The sequence below is a fragment of the Electrophorus electricus genome, chromosome 1 (assembly GCF_041902795.1).
Source record: "Electrophorus electricus isolate QZ-2024a chromosome 1, ASM4190279v1, whole genome shotgun sequence".
In the NCBI taxonomy this organism is placed as follows: domain Eukaryota; kingdom Metazoa; phylum Chordata; class Actinopteri; order Gymnotiformes; family Gymnotidae; genus Electrophorus; species Electrophorus electricus.
The window spans coordinates 12495342-12501220 of NC_137497.1; the positions used below are offsets into that span (position 1 = coordinate 12495342).

Sequence of the window (5879 nt, forward strand, 5' to 3'; positions counted from 1 at the left end):
AACACAACAAACCTGAAACGATATGCACATTCCAAACACCAACAACACACACTACAACACAGGAGACATATATACACTCAAGACGATTACACCTAACACAGAACAGGTGGATGACACGAGAGGGCGAGGCAACACACACGAAAACACACACGAAGACGTTTGAGGAGGGGTGGGGCCATAACGTGACACCCTTGTGGGACTTTGAGAAACATTTGGGCTTATGATTAGACTTATCATGGAGATTTATAATTTAAAATGTTTGAAATATTGTGATGTAAAACTGACAAATGAGGGTACACAGCTTTATGTATATTTTTAAAGTTAATTCTAAATTCTGTATAACATATTGTTGTATGTATTTAGAGGAATATGTAACTGAATCCATTACAGTGTGTTCAGTAATCTGCCGTCATCACTGTTTCAGTTCTCCAGCCACACTGTTAATGTCAGTGTTTACTTAAGTTTCATGTTTGACATCATGAGTTTTATTTTTAATATGTTAACACCTTGATTCAGTGTTGATTCACTCTGTGTGTATGAACTGTTGACAGGGAGCAGAGAGCAGCATCTCCAGTGTCCAGCTGTGTGTGTGTGAAGAGGAACAACTCCATGATGAAGCCTCATAACTCCAGCAGTGCAGGAGGAACCTCTGACCCACAGTGAGGAGCTTTCCATCAGCACTTAATCTGAGGAAACAGGAAGAGGGAATATTCAGGATAAATGAGATGTAGTGAAGGATGTAATTACTCAACACTTTCCTCATCTTCATCAGGGTAGAGAGAGCAGAGTCTCCAGCTCCCAGCTGTGCGTCTGTGAAGAGTGAATCATCTCCAGCACCCAGCTGTGTGTCTCTGAAGAGTGACTGGTCCATGGAGCCTCCTCTTGCATTCAGCAGTGGACCTGTGACCTCAGTCCTACGGTGAGTGACACATTACACACTCAGATTCTTTCATAAGTGGGGAAGATGTGTTCCTCCCAGTGTGTGAGGGAGTGAAGTTCCCCCCAATATTACAACACTAATACCCCAGTAAACAATGTCACCATTCTACAGGACAAACTAATAAGAGGGGTTCACCACAGGTGTGTTTTAGTTTTAGGAGAAAAGGAGTGTGGTATGTTTGTGTAGTTGCTGAAGGGCAGGTGTGTGTGTGTGTGTGGTATGTTTGTGTAGTCTCTGAAAGACAGGTGTGGTGTGTGTGTGTGGTTTGTTTGATGGTCTTGCTGAAGGAGAGGTGTGGTGTGTGTGAGTGGTATGATTGTGTAGTTGCTTAAGGAGAGGTGTGATGTGTGTGTGTGTGGGATATTTGTGTTGCTGAAGGACAGGTGTGTGTGTGTGTGTGTGTGTAATTGCTGAAGGACAGGTGTGATATGTGTGTGGTATGTTTGTGTAGTTGCTGAAGGACAGGTGTGATGTGTGTGGTATGTTTGTGTAGTCTCTGAAAGACAGGTGTGGTGTGTGTGTGTGGTTTGTTTGATGGTCTTGCTGAAGGAGAGGTGTGGTGTGTGTGAGTGGTATGATTGTGTAGTTGCTTAAGGAGAGGTGTGATGTGTGTGTGTGTGTGTGTGTGTGTGTGTGTGTGGGATATTTGTGTTGCTGAAGGACAGGTGTGTGTGTGTGTGTGTGTGTGTGTGTGTGTGTGTGTGTGTGTAATTGCTGAAGGACAGGTGTGATATGTGTGTGGTATGTTTGTGTAGTTGCTGAAGGATGTGTGTGTGTGTGTCTGTGTGTTTTTGTGTAGTTCCTGACGGACAGGTGTGTGTGTGTGTGTGTGTGTGTGTGTGTGTGTGTGTGTGTGTGTGTGTGTGTGTGTGAACTTGCTGAAGGACAGGTGTGATGTGTGTGTGGTATGTTTGTGTAGTTGCTGAAGGACAGGTGTGATGTGTGTGTGGTATGTTTGAGTAGTTGCTGAAGGATGTGTATGTGTGTGTCTGTGTGTTTTTGTGTAGTTCCTGACGGACAGGTGTGTGTGTGTGTATGTGTGTGTGTGTGTTTGTGAGTGGTATGTTTGTGTAGTTGCTGAAGGCCAGGTGTGTTTGTGTGTGTGTGTGTGTGTGTGCTGCTGAAGTACAGGTTTGATGTGTATGGTATCTTTGCATTCCTGAAGGACAGGTGTGATGTGTTTGTGTTCCTGAAGGATGTGTGTGTGTGTGTGTGTGTGTGTGTTGCTAAAGGACAGGTGTGATGTGTGTTATGTTTGTGTAGTTGCTGAAGGACAGGTGTGCTGTGTGTGTGTGTGTGTGTGTGTGTGTGTGTGGTATGTTTTTGTAGTTGCTGAAGGAGAGGTGTGATGTGCGTGTGTGTGTGTGTGTGTGTGTGTGTGGTATGTTTGTATAGTTGCTGAAGGGCAGGTGTGTTTGTGTGTGTGTGTGTGTGTTGCTTAAGTATAGGTGTCTGTGTTTGTGTGTTGTTTAAGTACAGGTTTGATGTGTATGGTATCTTTATGTTCCTGAAGAACAGGTGTGATGTGTGTGTGTTCCTGAAGGACATGTGTGTGTGTGTGTGTTCCTGAAGCACAGGTGTCTGTGTGTGTATGTGTGTGTGTGTGTGAGTGTGTGGTTGTGTGGTTGCTGAAGGACAGGCCTGTTGTGTGTGTGTGTGTGTGTGTGTGTGTGTGTGTGTGTGTGTGTGTGTGTGTTGGTGAAGGACAGGTGTGTTCGTGTATGTGTGTGTGGTATGTTTGTGTAGTTGCTGAAGGGTGTGTGTGTGTGTGTGTGGTATGTTTGTGTAGTTGCTAAAGGACAGGTTTGATCTGTGTGTTTGTGTGTGTGTGTGTGTGTGTGTGTGTGTGTGTATGTTCGTGTATGTGTGTGTGGTATGTTTGTGTAGTTGCTGAAGGACAGGTGTGATGTCTGTGTGTTCCTGAAGGACATGTGTGTCTGTGTGTTTTTGTGTGTGTTCCTGAAGCACAGGTGTCTGTGTGTGTGTGTGTGTGTGTGTGTGTGTGTGTGTGTGTGTGTGTGTGTGTGTGTGTGTGTGGTTGTGGTATGTTTGTGTAGTTCCTGACGGACAAGTGTGTGTGTGTGTGTGTGTGTGTGTGTGTGTGTGTGTGTGTGTGTGTGTGTGTGTGTGTGTGTGTGTGTGTGTGGTTCATTTGTGTTGCTGAAGGACAGGTGTTTCTAATGAAGTGTACAGTCAGTGCAGGTACCAGGTGGAGTTGATTGGGTAAGAATGTTGTGGGTGTATTTTTGTTCCCTAATGTGATTTATTTTCCCTATTCAATATCATCAGGATGGGGAGTGAGAGAGCAGTAAATCCAGCACCCAGCTGTGTGTCTATGAAGAGTGACAGGTCCATGGAGCCTCCTCCTCTATTCAGCAGTGAACCTGTGACCTCAGTCCTACGGTGAGTGACACATTACACACTCAGATTCTTTCATAAGTGGGGTAGATGTGTTCCTCCCAGTGTGTGAGGGAGTGAAGTTCCCCCAATATTACAACAATAATACCCCAGTAAACAATGTCACCATTCTACAGGTCAAACTAATAAGAGGGGTTCACCACAGGTGTGTTTTAGTTTTAGGAGAAAAGGAGGAAGAAATTCAGCATCATCTACCCACACACACATTCTCCAACTATCTCTTACTTGTAACTGATGGCTCGCAATGCCAGCAAGCTGCCACCAGAGGGAGGCCATGAGCTGGGAGTTAATCAGTGCTCATTAGTCTGATCTCTCACAGATGCCCCACCCCTATATAACTACTTCACTAAGGACTCTATGAAGCCTTGGTGTGTGGGTATTTTTTCAAGTAGAAAGTTCCCAACAAGAGTCTCCTGTCATCTTTCTTCATTCATGTCTGTGTTGTCTTGTTTCTTCTGGGCAGAGTCCCTCTCCATCAGTTGTTTATTAGGAGGAGAAATGTCCTGTAGCAGGAGGTGTCCCTGTGTGTTTGTTGTCTGTCTTAGTTGTTTGTCTTTTGTTCTGTGTTCATTTCCTGCTGTGTTTCTGGAGAGAAACAGAGTGTCCTGAGTCTACCACACACACGTAGTGGTTAGAGCTGCATCATCACACTAGTGCAGACGCTGGTTTGACCCCCAGACCAAACAAGTCACTTTGTTTTTCATCAGAAGTGGCTGAGGGTTTTCTGGCCCTTAAACATCCCTTCACTGCTGAACTCTTTTGTTTGTTTGTATTATTAAACAGTAAAAACACTCACTATGTCTCCACTAAGCACTTCACTCCCATCACTCCTCTTCACTCCCATCACTCCTTCACTCCTTCTTCCCAGTAGTGTAGGGGGTAGAACAGTGTGGTCTTGCTCACCCACTCCTTCACTCCCACCACTCCCTTCACTCCATCACTCCCATCACTCCCTTCACTCCCTTCACTCCCACCACTCCCCTTCACTCCCACCACTCCCCTTCACTCCCATCACTCCCATCACTCCATCACTCCTTCACTCCTTCTTCCCAGTAGTGTAGGGGGTAGAACAGTGTGGTCTTGCTCACCCACTCCTTCAGGTCAAACCCTCTCAGTTGTTGGTTTCCTGTTCAGTTGTTTTACCTCTTTTGTCCCCTTCCCTGTTTCACCTCATATGTGTTTGGGTCCATCTAGGAGGTCCTGCTTACCTGAACAGGTGGGACAGTCCAGTTCTGTGATACTGACACTATAGTAAAGCAATAGTGGTGGTTCTGGTCTCATTAGTAATGGTGTAACAGTCCAGTTCTGTGATACTGACACTATAGTAAAGCAATAATGGTGGTTCTGGTGTTATTAGTTTTAGAAACTGTTACATACAGGTGGATGAGACGTCAGGATACAATTGCTGAGGACATTTATTAGGCCACAGGAATCACTGTCATAACAGGAAGAACCACACAGGACACAGACAGACTGGGGTAATAAAGAACCACACAGGAGACAGACAGACTGGGGTAATAAAGAACCACACAGGACACAGACAGACTGGGGTAATAAAGAACCGCACAGGACACAGACAGACTGGGGTAATAAAGAACCACACAGGACACAGACAGACTGGGGTAATAAAGAACCACACAGGAGACAGACAGACTGGTGTAATAAAGAACCGCACAGGACACAGACAGACTGGGGTAATAAAGAACCACACAGGAGACAGACAGATTGGGGTAATAAAGAACTGCACAGGTCACAGACAGACTGGGGTAATAAAGAACCGCACAGGACACAGAGAGACTGGGGTAATAAAGAACCGCACAGGACACAGACAGACTGGGGTAATAAATACACTACAGAAAGGGGAAGTTTAACTAGTATTATCTACCATATCAGTTAACTCCAGCCAGGCATATAACTTTATTGTGGAGTCTGTGGTACTGGAGACCCCCAGCCATACCACACAATGTCAGAGGGAAGGAACATTCCTTCACCTTTCTAACCACAAAGATGGTACAGCCTCACTGACACAATCTGCAAGAATCATTTCCCATCTCCTACTGCTTAAAACCATCACAAAAAATAAGTCAAAAATGTTTTTAGAGAAATGGTTTCTAAAGATCAAATAAAACAGATGTGTTGTGTAAGTGGGCAGTTTTCAGCTTTATAAGAAAAGCTAATTTTGTAAATGCCCAACTGAAAGATTATTGGACACAGTATGGAACAAGTCACAAGTGATCAAAAAGGATTTACATTGGCTTAGAGAAGTTAAAGCTTTAATTGTTAGTAAGGAAAGTTGTTAGTGGTTCATGGTCTGAGCAGTGTGCAGTGGTGTGACTGACACCCCTCACCTCCTGACTCTCTCTGGGTCTGATCTGATGTCTGATTGATGTGTGACTGATTCCCAATACAGCAACACATAGATTCTGCACCAGAGCAACATGGAAATAAACGAAGCCTGTTTTAATACTGTAAACAGGTTTCATGATGTGTATCATATGAACACATAACATTTAAAGTATTC

At 44.5% G+C, this 5879-nt stretch overlaps 1 long non-coding RNA gene across 1 annotated transcript in view; it reads left to right on the forward strand.

The window, feature by feature from the left end:
- Window positions 1-1136: 1136 nt before the first annotated feature.
- LOC145657079 (uncharacterized) overlaps window positions 1137-5879 on the forward strand; it is a 5890-nt gene continuing 1147 nt past the window's right edge. Inside the window, exons 1-2 of the long non-coding RNA XR_014122942.1 lie at window positions 1137-1323; window positions 1606-3343. This is a non-coding gene — a long non-coding RNA (uncharacterized LOC145657079). The remainder of the gene's footprint in view (window positions 1324-1605; window positions 3344-5879) is intronic.